Here is a 13,221-nt window from a genome sequence, read left to right on the forward strand (position 1 = left end):
TTCCTCCAGTCCTCCTCATCCCGTTCGAGTCCTCCTCCGATCTGACTTAGACGTGCCTCCAGACGTGGCGGAAGGAGCAAGATGGATTGCCTGACACTACCGGACAAGATCAATTGAATTTCTATTTGGACGTAACCGAGATCCGTTTGGCAGCCGCCATCATACCTCCCACTCACCTCTCTCTCTCTCTCTCTCTCTTCTCGATCGTTTCCCTCACGCTTCCCATTCATTCACACACTGCTTCCTCGTTTCTTCAGCTTTCCTTACGATGCGAGAGATTTTATATCTAATTCTATCTCGAATACTCGTCAACGCCAATGCGTTCGGAATGATCCATTCGAAGAATAAACGATGGTCGTCTTTCAGCGAACGACGTTGTTGACTTTCAAGGTTCATTGGATTCGTAAGGTTCATAGGATTTCTTTTAGAATGTTTTTTTTTAATAGTTAATACCGAACGTAGGGATTATTTTATCGGATACGCGTAAAGATTTCATTAATCATAATTATCGATACTTCTTACGGTAATCAATTTCTTAATAACTTAAAATTCACACATTGACAGGTTTTAGAGCTTTTTATTAAGATCGGCGTATAAATGAAAGAACACGTCATTTTCTTCGACGAAGTAAGATAGCCAACCAATGATAAATGACTTTCGATGCTAGCTATTTAATTATCTTGAAGGTAAACGCGTAAACGATTTTTTACAAGAATCTGCTACCGATTGCACGTTAATTACAATTTGTATTATTAATGAAAAGTAGAAACATTAATAATTCAGAATGAGTTATATTTATTTGTTTAACCTTTTAATATATTATTAAATATTCATTGTTGATATATTGATTGTTTAAAAACAAATAATTATGTATATTACGTATCGATTATTATCGATCAATGTTATGATGAAAAAAAGAATTCTTTTTGCATTACGGATCATTTATTTTTCTTTTTTTTCGAAAACATTGGACATTAAGAAGAAAAACATTTTTATGTTTTATTAGAATACTTAGGTTTTCTGGATAGGAAAAGAGAGAGAGAGAGAGAGAGAGAGAGAGAGAGAGAGAGAAAAGAAGAACAATTATACATTTATCTTAGAATGTCATTTTATTGTACTCGCGTCACGTCGATTAAAAGCTCATATAGCGTTATGATATTCCAAACGATGTTACAAATGAAGCTTATGATGGATGCGTTCTGTTCTTGTATTTTACGCTGCCATAATAACGCGTGACACGTGTATGACTCATCTAAGTATGACGTTCCTAATCGCATTGTCCAATCTATTCGGACGTACAACTTATTTTGCATATAACTACGTTATATCTGAATTCAATAATTCTTCGAATTGACCCAAATGGTTTCTCAATGGAACATAGACAAATGGTTTTACAGATAATTTAACGAAGATATATATATATATATATATATATATATATATATCTTTTCTTTTTTTATGGTAATAGGAAATAGAAAATAAGTGATTCATATAAATAATTTATTCAATCTTTTTATTTCTTTTTTTCCTTTTCTCTTATTATTATATGCCTATGCAAAACATCAAAAACAATATATAATAGATGTACCTACAGTGTTATAATAGATGTATCTACAGTATATAATAGATGTATCACGAACATTCAATCATGAATATTTACCAAATATGTACTTATACTATACCATGAGATCAAGGACTCAAACGATCTCTGAAGAGATCTTCTCATAACTTACCGGACGTGAGCAGAAGCAAGCTCATTTCGAACGCAAACCTATTACTTATTATCTTATTAAAACTAAATCTATATCGTTACCCTTTCCTCACCTCTCGTAACAACGAAGAGGAGAAGTCGATCTTAAGAACGATAGGAGTTCTCTCGTAGCTCCCGCGCATACGCATACACACACACACACACACACACACATACATACATAAACATAGACATCCATGAACACATATTATACTAATTGGTGGCGTAACTTTATTACTCTCGGTTAAATAATGACCGGTCCATGTTAAGATACGCCGCTCTAAAGACCGTAAAAAATAAAGGAAAGGAGGGATATATACAATGCGTAGCGTAAAAAAGAGACCGATAGAAAGGGCTGATAAGAGAATATTCGATAAACTAAGCCAACCACGTTATTTTTAATAAGCCGATAAGGGTCAGTTCTAACCGAGAGATATCCGGATAGCTCGAAGCAACTTTTTAAAGGCCCCATGATCGAAGAAGGATAGAGAGACGTGGATGGATCTCCCATTATTAGCCTCGATATCCGACGTACCAGGCAAATTACTTGCTTCTTCTCTGATCGAGATGATATCGTTATCATGATATCGAAGATTTTCAAACGATAAGATTCGATGCGCTCGTAATGAGCAATCCACTTTGTCTTGCTCTACTTCTTTCTTTTTTCTTCTCTCTCTCTCTCTCTCCCCCCTCTCTTTTGGCTTCTCTCTTTCTCTCTCTCTCTCTCTCTCTCTCTCTCTCTTTCTCTCTGTTTCTTTCTGTCTTCCTTCTATCTTTTTCAAAAGACGACAGCAGCTAATTGTCTCATCGTTGGTAATGAAGTTGTCGTGAATGCACGATAGCGTGCCCTCGTTGCGCCATATTTGTTTTACGAGATCGTACATACGCGTAGAAAGGGTGGCGCGTAATTATCGCTTACCCTTTCGCATTTAAATAATCAAACTGATAACGAAACGACGATTGCGGTAAGGGTCTTGGTCGGTTGGAACGAGTAGGCCGTAAATAACAATCAGAATAACGTTTCGTTTTTCTTTCTTTTTTTTTTTCTTTTTTTTTTTCCTTTTTCCCCCTTTTCCTTTCGTGCATCTCTCGTCCTTTCTTTCTTTCTTTCTTTCTTCTTATCGTTATCACGAAGAGAACTCTTGCGATTCCCCGTTCCTTCTTCAGAATGAAATTCTCTCGAAGGGTAACGGTGAAAGGAAAAGGAAAGAAAAGGATGAAGTACAAAAAAAAAAAGAAAAAAGAAAAAAAAAAAAAGAAGAAAGAAGAAAAAAGAAAAAAGAAAAAAGTAAGAAAAGGAGATAGTGAGAAAAGACGCGAGATGGAAGTGATTTATGCACGTTGCCGATCGTTCCTATTAAAAATGGTAAATGCTCTTAATGATGGCATTAATAATTGTATTCAACAAACCGTCGGTATTGACCCCGAAGACACCCGTACGAGGCACGCCCGGAGAATACCCTTGTAACGATCTGGACCGCATTCATCCAGCCCCGAAGAGAGATCGTTTGTGAATGAGCGAACATTCAGTGCCCGCACTTTTGATCCCGGCGTTATTAATTATCCGCAAGTAGCTGCGAACGTGTCCGGATTTTCTGTTCCTTCTTTTTTTTTCTCTACTCCCCCCTCTCCACCCCTCCCACCCCTCCCTCCCCTCCCCTTTACAATTCTTTTTCTATTTCTTTTTTTTTTTTTTTTCTTTCTTATTTCTCCTTTGTTGTTTGGGTGACTTTTTCGGAGAATGAGAGAATAAAGGAGAAAAAAAAAAAAGAAGAAGATCGATTCGTAAATCGAATTGATTTGAAAGAGTTAAAGTATTATACTAAGAACTAAACGATAAATATCTCGACGAAATCTTTCCATGAGTAAATTTCTCTCATTCTCTTTTTTACCCATTATTAATATTCTTCAAAATGTTCGTCTGTTCAGAAAGAATCATTTTTACTTAGCTATACTAACTGATTGACCGATTAAAGCGAAATATAAGATAGAAAAGATGAAACAAACGATGAAAGTTTTAATGTTATCGTTCAAACGTTCTTTGATATACCTTCGTTCGTTGATTACAAGAATGAACAATGCTAACGAATTTCATTGAAAATTAACGTCATTCGAAGGCTATAAGTGAGCGAACTATGAGATAGAAAGCTAAGTTAAAAATAGTCAACCTGTAACGGAAGCAACAAATAATCGCTCGAGGTGCGGATGGAAACGGTGCGTGGCGATGCGGTCGTCCTACCGATTCCGCTTCGCCTTGCTGCACCAAGATGAAGATGATGAAGAACATGAAGAGGAAGAGAAGTAGAAGGGTACAGGACTTATATTCTGTGAGAGACAGAAGGATGTTGCTTGGTAAATAACGAGCTAGGATGAGAGAGAGAGAGAGAGAAAGAGAGATGTAGTTGCACTTAAGATCAGCTCTTGTAAGAGAACGGACGCGCCTCATATAATCTCGACGATGCTTCTCGACTTCTTTCTTTCCTTCTACCGCCTTCGAGATCATCCCCGACGTTAGTTCGGTGTACTTCTCGCGAAATTCGCATCATTGTATGACCCCTCTCTCTTTCGCCCCTCGCCTTCGAGCACGCGAATTTACCGTCCAAAGCAAACCGTATGTCGGACATCGGTACGATTTATCGCGTTGACACGTGTCTCTTAGAGTGGAGAAACGTTCATCGAGGGAGAGAGAGAGAGAGAGAGAGAGAGAGAGAGAGAGAGAGAGGGAAAACCTTGTATCTCTCTTCATCTTTCTTTTTTCTGGAGTACAGCCATCTCTGTCTTATTCTCTAACTCGCTCGACTGCGGCCATGCGATTAAAATAAATTTTCGAGGAAGGAAAGAGAGAAAAAGAGAGAGAGAGAGAGAGAGAGAGATAAAGTCGGCCGAATTTTCTAGCCGAGAACATTACAGTTGCAAATTTCGTGATATATTTTGTCTTTTATGTTTGCTGTTACCGGCCAACGACATAGACCAGTTTCAATTCGAATATCTTCATTATTATTCGCTCAAACCTTCATCTCTGATAATTATTAAATTATTCATTATGCTTGCAAATTATATATATATGTATATGTATATTAACATTTTCAATGAAATCAGAATGAATATTTTTAATACGAAATAACAATGCTTCTAGGTTCCCATATAAAAATACACGAACGAAGAGGCTCCTATTAAAAATAGTTATGGCGGATACGTGAATGAACATAAGCGCATAAGACGCGACGTGTAGGGATCCGGTATGAAAAAGCGACTGCGATATACCAGGTAGGCGGTTGTAGGTTTCCCGGTCTCGACGGTCGTTAGGTCTTACTTCTTCTTCTTCTTCTTCCTTGCTTCTTCATCTTCGAAGTTGTATACATCGTATGCGAGTTATGGCAACGCGTACGAGAAGAAGGAAAGAAAGAGAAAGAGAGAAATAGTCGCGTTATCGGGCAACTTAATCGAACGATTAATGACAAGGTAAGCGTAAAAGTGTTCGAAGCAAAATGACTAAAGGGGTAGAGGGGATGTGATGGCAAGAGTAAAAAAAAAAAAAAAGAAAAAAAAGAAAATCAGTCGTATTTTCAACGAAGAGCCTTGTTAACTGCTGGACACCGCTTTGGCCCTCTACTAATTTAAATAAAACAAACATTTAAATAAAACAACTTGGCGCTGGCTGACTGATTAACTAATTATCGGTCAGACACCGAAATCAAACTGAAGATCAGGTCAGGAATGATAGTCATAAAGCATCTTCATCCTTGAATCTAAAATTTCGATATTGGTTCGTGCCACCGTTTCATAATTAACATTTTATATTCGCATAGTTACTTAGAAAATATATTTTACAAGGGAATAATAAAATTTTTCAATATTATATTCGAATGATCGAGTAAAAAAAAAAAAAAAAAAAGAAAAGAAAAAATTGATATTCATCATCGATATGCATTTAATACTTTTATTGTCAAATTAATTTCCACCAAAATTACTTTTTATTATCTCCACGACGAGATAAAAGCGATATATTTGGCCTTAATGGATTAGTATCGACGATGATAAAAAAAAAAAAAAAAAAAAAAAAGAAAAGAAGAAAAAAAGATCCCATGAGTAAAGTGTACAAAGTAAACAAATAAAATTAATCTCGAAATAATCCTTCATCGAAAACGTTCATCGAATCTTAGAAATTAATAATGCTGTTATCCTTTGTCTTAATCAAAGATCAAACAATTTTCGTTTTACGTTGTTCCATAGACATTCAGATATTCATACATATTTATGTATATCTAATTTTGTATTAAAACCATTTGCAAACTCATGTTCGATTAAAATGATAGGAAGGAATAAGAGCGTTAAATTTACATATAGTGTGCGAAACGTCTAATAAAGGGAATCGCAAAGGTGATCTAGAATAATGTGATTCGTTCTAGAGGTTGCGGATGCAACTAAAGAGTTGTGGATCTTTTTGGTAAACGCCAAGCTAATCCGAGTCTCCTCGAGAGTGTCGAGATATCGAAGGTGATCGAACGACTTGAGACGCGTTAAATATTGAGTCGAGCCAACAAGTATAATGAGGGAACCGTCCTCCGTATCTCCATGAAAGCCATTGCATCCTTCTCTCTGTCTTTCTCTAGCTGTTTCTTTTTCCTTCTCGTGCATACGTATATATATATATATATATATATATATATATATATACATATACATGGACGTTCCACGTGTCTCTTTGCTACGAGCCTTTCGAAACGAGCCTTTCCAAGCGCGCGTGGATCGTCGACCGTTCATTAGCGGCGGATTAATACGAACTGCTCGCCGGAACGAACGGACAAATGCACGGTAGCCGTGTCGTCCCAACGTCCACCATTCGTTTGAATATCTCAAAACGTACTTTGCCTCTTCGAATCTCTCTCTTTCTCTCTCTCTCTCTCTCTCTCTCTTTTTCTTTCCTTCTCTGTCTTTCTCTCTTTTCTCCAAGAAAATCTATTCGAGTACCATCTAGTCGTATACGAGGTAACACGAGGAACGAGGAAGTTATTAATTACCTATGTACCTCTTGTATAATGACCGAGTATTGCGATTATTATCTCGTCAAATGTTATCCCCTTGATTGGATAGAAAGTTGATTTGTAAGAATTTATGGGAAATGTTTTTTTACGATTACTCTTTTCTCTCCCCTTTTTCTTTTTCCTTCTCCCTTTCTTCTTTTCAATTTACTTTTACTTTTTTTTTTTCTTTTTCTTTTTTTCTTTTTTTTTTCTTTTCTATTTCACCTTTCACATTTAGTTCATTCAGATTTCTTATGACTCCGAGTTATAATTAATCAACGTTAAGGTTAATATTATGAAATTGAAGGGACAGATCAATTATAAAGATTTTCTTTGAAACTTTTAAAGGAAAAGGAAAAACTTTTCGTACTCACGATGCATGAAAAAACTAAGGAACGTGGAAAAACGTTGTACGTTCGTGCCATTTTTCGTTGACGGCATCTCGTTCGGGTGCGATTAAAAAAAGATCACCTTCGAAAAGAAATTTCGATTAAATTGCCTCTGCGAGTCGAACGGGATCACTCTCCGCTTCTCTATAGATATGGCTATGGCTAGGGTTCCCGTCAGCTCGAACTCAGCTTTGACGCCAGCCGTGGCGATTTATCAGAATAATGCACACGCCATTACCCCTGTGTCCCCGCCTTAAAACCAAGATCTTGATTTCGCGCGAAGTCCCATATAAAGGCTACGACTTTCTTCCTTGATTTCACTTATTGTAACTTTCCGTCCAACAACTTCGATTATTGTTCTAGAATCGGCCAACATTCGAAAGTAATCAACTATTTGCAATGAACATATATCCATTGTCCAAGGACAAATTATTCTTCAACGAATTGAAAAATTAAAAGTTCACTTTTTTAATCGGAATATTTTTTCGTTTCGCTTCTATTTTCTTTTCTTTCTTTTCTTTTTTTTTTCTTTTCTTTTCTTTTCTTTCTTCTTCTCTTTTTATTTTAAATATGAATCACAAAACGATGACGCAATCGTTGCAAAATCATTGGAGCGAATGAGATCGTCGAATATCTCTTTGAAAATGAAACTACTTACGATATATAAAAATGTTATATAGTATCGTTTTGAAAATTGTAAGACAAAGAAATCTTGATCTTCTTCAAATAATGAATTTTCCCAAGAAACGAGTTTGAGTTATCGTCGGGTTTCTCTATAAATAAAGTGACTGGCGACATACAGCGTCACGTGATGCCGTGACGAAGAGTGGATCAGCAGAGTGTGCTTGTAACGAATGAGTGCTGAAATGCATGTACATAGTCAACATATAATATGTCTGTGTGAGACGGTTGTCGGGATTGTGGCAATTATCTTCATCTCTAAGCGAGATAGACAAAATTAGAAAAGGAAAGTGAAATGGAACAATAACTTTTCCTATAGAAATTTACATATATATATATACATATATACAAATTTTTTTGTTTTGTTTTATATACTAACGAACTAACTTATCTTTTATTGCAACAATAAGAACAAAGATAAATGAATAAATAAAAAGGTAGAAAATATTCCATTGGGAATGATCTCATTTGAAAAACTTGCGAGTTCCATAATAATTGTAGCAAGCATAACGCGATTTCTTCCACGTTTTTCCGAAGAGAAACGTTCATTAATTTGTCATCAAACCGATGGCATTGTTTCAAGCTTCGTTCGAGTTCGCAACGAGAGCGCAAAAATACTGGATGGAATTTATAGTAATTTGATTAATGACTTTAGTAAGGTATTTGTCACGTTGTTTACGAACAACGATGAAGGTCTAAGTTGACTGCTATAAGCGGCCGTGAAAGGTCACGCAGATTTATCACCTTCTTATCGATCGCGAAGAAACGACATAAATTCTTCATTGAGATAAGCTAGAAACAACACAAACAGATCGGGAACGACGATCTTACCATTGATCGAGGACTAATGCATAGATATTAGCGAGGGAATGAACGATCGATCGTGTATGAAGGAAAGAAAAAAGAAAAAGAAAAAAAAAAAAGAAAGGAAAAAAAGAAAAGGAGGAAAAAAATTTCTAAGGAAAAAAAAGATGAGAAATGAAAAATAAAAAAAGAAAAAAAACAAAAAGAAACAAAAAAATGAGAAATAAATAAATGCATAGAAATCGATTGGTTATTTTTTTCGTGGAAAGACCACGTTCATGACAATATTTCCGAGAAAGCAGATTCTCAAGAGAATATGACAATTTTTTGACATCCTTGCCCGTACAAGGAGATATCGATAAGAGGCATGTCCCGAAATGAAAAGGCTCTCCTACCGTGACTTCCGAGATTTATCGTTTAAACGCGTACTTACGGCTCGAAGAGAGGCTATTACGTCACATACGAGCGGTAATATATCATCGAAATATGAGCCGATGATAGGGACGTAAAAGGAATAACATTTAGTAGCTGCATTAAGGATCAAAGTCCTTACGAAAAGAGTTCAAAAGAGAAAGAGAGAGAGAGAGATAGAGAGAGATAGAGAGAGAGAGAGAGAAAGAGAGAGAGAGAGAAAGAGAGAGGGAAGTTAGAACCCTCGTTCACAGGCAGTAATAAATGTTGCATCGAGTTGCTCGACTTTCTTATGACTTGAAGAGGCCTCCGAAAGGCTTTCAAATCGTCGAAAGTTCTTCGAAAGTATACGTTCGAGGGAAGGATTAGCGGAAGATATCCCTGAAAGTCAAAGATTCGGTGGAAGACTCATGGATCGCCATAATTTCGACTAATTACAATTAAGCTAATATCCAGTCATCAATTAGCCAGCTCCAAAGAGGCTCGTATTAAATAGCTAATGCTTCTCTGCTCGTTCGATCTCAATGAGTCTTTGGTATATCGCTGATAGACCGAGTAAAATTATGACGAACGTCCTCCTTGGAATACTGATTTTAATAGGGAAATTATCGGGACTCATATATAATCACGAAGCGAAGTTAATAAAGCGTAAAACGTTCTCTCTCTCTCTCTCTCTCTCTCTCTCTTTATCTGTCTATCTATCTAACTATCTATCTTTTTCTCTCTATCTATCTATCGATCTATCTATCTATCTATCTATCCATCTTTATTTTGTAATAAACAAGGCACCGTTCGATGTATCGCCAATTATTTTGTACATTAATTACGAAAGACGGTAAGGCATACTGCCAGGAAGCTTATTAGTCAACAAAATATTACTAATTAATCTGGACATCTATTGTACGTGAAATCAAGGGCGAAACGTGTCATTAAGTCGCCGGATGACGCGTAAACGTATCAACGTTTACCGTAAAACCATATTACGTATTTTGATCGATGTCTAAGCACGAGAATAATGCTAAATGAAATTCTATTGTTTCTGAATATTCGCGTTCGTCCGTGTGGGAAGTACGATAAGATAGTTTCTCTCTGACGATCGAGTAGAATCGTTTATTAATAGAGTTGCGAATTTCACATCTCTTCTTTGGTTATCTCGAAACGTAAATAAGACGTTTCTATCGTTGAACTTTCATGATTTTATAGCCACGGATGTGAGTGACGGATGATTATACAATGACAATTACATCTCTCTTTCCTAGAACAGATAAAAGTTTTCATGCGTGAACGTTCGATGATTTATTATAGCTCATATTACAATTATTATACAATATACTTAACGTAATGAAAATGTTCAGATATAAAGTCGTTAAATAATTATTACATTATTAAAATATTCTAACATTCAATCGTAATGCAATATTCATCGATCTATTAAAAAATAAAGCATTCTCCATTCTTTATCGTCATTAACGATTTTATTTCGAGTACTTTTTGCCAAAATATCATGCACTTTTTTTAATCTCACGTATAAAGAATAAAAGGGGGGATGGAAAGAAAAGTTACGCAAAGAGTAACACAAACTCTGGATTTAGAGAATGCAGAACTTGGAGAAATCGTATAGGATGAGCATAGTTGGTTGGTACTTATTTATACGAGACGCCATAAGGGTGATTCTCATGTTTTGACACAGCGTCGGTAATTCATCCTGCGTATGTCCAAAAGCATCCGCAAGATAGACCAAGAAGAGAGCCGGCTTAGGGACGTGACTTAGGGGGTTGAAAACGTTACCTAAACGGGGGGCCATCTGTCGGACAAACCGCGAAACTTCTGTCAACGTTTCCCCTGCATATCCGTTCGATGGTAAACGAGGAAAACACATAGTGTATCGGTGGGTGGTTAACGACGATGAAAATTGATGCCGAATGGCGATCAATCTGGTAAATGAGCTTTACTTTCCGAGATTGTATGCTCTTCCGATTATGTTACAAGCTCGACAGTAATATAAAAGAGTCAGAGGAAAAAAAAAAAAAAAGAATGGAATTTTCCTCTACAATTTTTCAATCCGTTTCATCGTCAAATAATTTCATTGATAAATAATATAAAATATAAAACTTAATAGAAGATATTTTACATTATCGACTTGGAATTATATTCTTTCGAAATTAATTAGAAATTAAATTTTCATTATAATTTCAATTAATTCATTATTAGATATGATCGATGATCATTTAATATTCGTTATTATCTATTTAAAGAAATGGTAACATTGTTTTTGTTTATTGTTTTTTTTCTCTTTTTTTTTTTTTTTCATTTTTAAAAAAATTTTTTCATTTTTTCTTTTTTTTTTCTTTTTTCTATACAGCGGAGATATATATCGTTCGTTTTGCAAGCGTTCGTTCCGCAATTATTATTTTGCGAGCGCATAAAACGCAGACGGTGAATCGATTTAATACCGGTAAATTAGCCGTGCCACCGCTAAGATACGAGCATTAAAATAATAACGCTCATCGCGTTAATGTACAACCATAATTGGGGAAATTCTTATCGCCTGGAAATTGGTCCTACGCCTTGGCAGCTTCTCTCAAAATTTCGCTCGTTTCCATTAAATTATTTCCATACCGTTGACGACCAATGAGGATACGATCCTTTAACGAGACACTTTCACCCTTTGTAATACGACGTAAGCTCATCGGTTTCTACCGAAACGATTGTGAATATAAATATTTAATTGAATACGCTTGAAATATCATTTGTTATTTAAAGACTACAAATATATTATCGATAAATAATTCATTTTCATAAGTGAATTACTACATATGTACCGTATAACAACCGCTTCTCTTTAAAAAAAAAAAAAAAAAAAAAAAAGAAGATGAAAGAAAAAAATTCTGCGACAGTACAATTTTATTTTAATAAGAAATATAAACGATCCTAATATATATATATATATATGTACATCAAAAGGAAACCTTTTCTACCATTCACCAATTCTCACACAAAATCGTTTTACTTTTAAGAATAAAAAAAATAACTAATCTCTGTATGTACATACGGTACGTGTACGTTTAATCTCTTTCCCTTTCCATTTGAAATAAATGATATCTATTTGAAGGAAAAAGGTAAAATACCATTCTCTGTACGTTGAAATCATGGAATTATTTAACTGCCGTACAGATATATGATTTAACGAATCTCCGAGGATATCGTTAAGTACAATGATAAACGTTGATCGAAAAAAGATAGAAGGATCGATTGGTTGGTATTACTATGAAAGGAAAGGTCGGAATGAAGTGATCGTAACTGGTTGGTGAAAGTGGGCAGCACATTCTCGAGGGTGTTGGTGATGGTACTTGGGTACCAAGAAACAGTAGAGAGCTTGGAGGATGTGTGAAAAGTGGCTTCTCGAGATTCTCCTATCTACGACTCCCCGGCGTCTCGCTTTGCTAATCGTGCTCCATTAAAACACCCTTCTTCCAACGGTGCAACCACGCCGTTACCGCGTTCCGTACCTTTACCGCGAATTTTCTCACCCTAATCTTCCCTGTAATCTTCCAACTTTCTAAACTTCTCGAGTCTAAGCGAATTCTCCGAACTTGAAATAGCGCGAACTCGTAAAGACTATGAAAGAGAAAGAAAGAAAAAAAGAAAGTGAGAGAGAGAGAGAGAGAGAGGGAGGGAGAGTTAGAAGAAGGGAGGGAGGGAGGGAGGGAGAGAGCTAGGGTGTAGGAGTAACGAAAGTCTTAAAGAAGTTTCGAACGACGTGTTAAACGTTTTTCGAACTTGATCGATACTTATCTACGTTTGATCGTAATCTCGTACTTGGATTAGATTTGTTACATTATAGTATAATAATCGAAATTCTTTTGATATTATAGATATAATTGTCATTGCATTGTTAATTTATAATAAAAAAAATTTATAATCTAACAAATTAACGATAAATCCAATTTAATTAACAAACGAATCACTTTATGACACTACACGTGATAATTCATTTTCCCCGACATGAATGACGTCGTCTAACGAAGAACAACGTATTCGACGAACCACTCTCGACGAATTTTCCTGAAATCCGATCGGAGTAACCCAAGTGTATCGTTTCGAGGTTAGTTAACATTTTTACGAAGCGACGATCGGTGATTACGAACGAAAAACGAACGTA

This window comes from Vespa mandarinia, chromosome 4 (assembly GCF_050613455.1).
Source record: "Vespa mandarinia isolate Hongniang chromosome 4, ASM5061345v1, whole genome shotgun sequence".
Taxonomy (NCBI): Eukaryota; Metazoa; Arthropoda; class Insecta; order Hymenoptera; family Vespidae; genus Vespa; species Vespa mandarinia.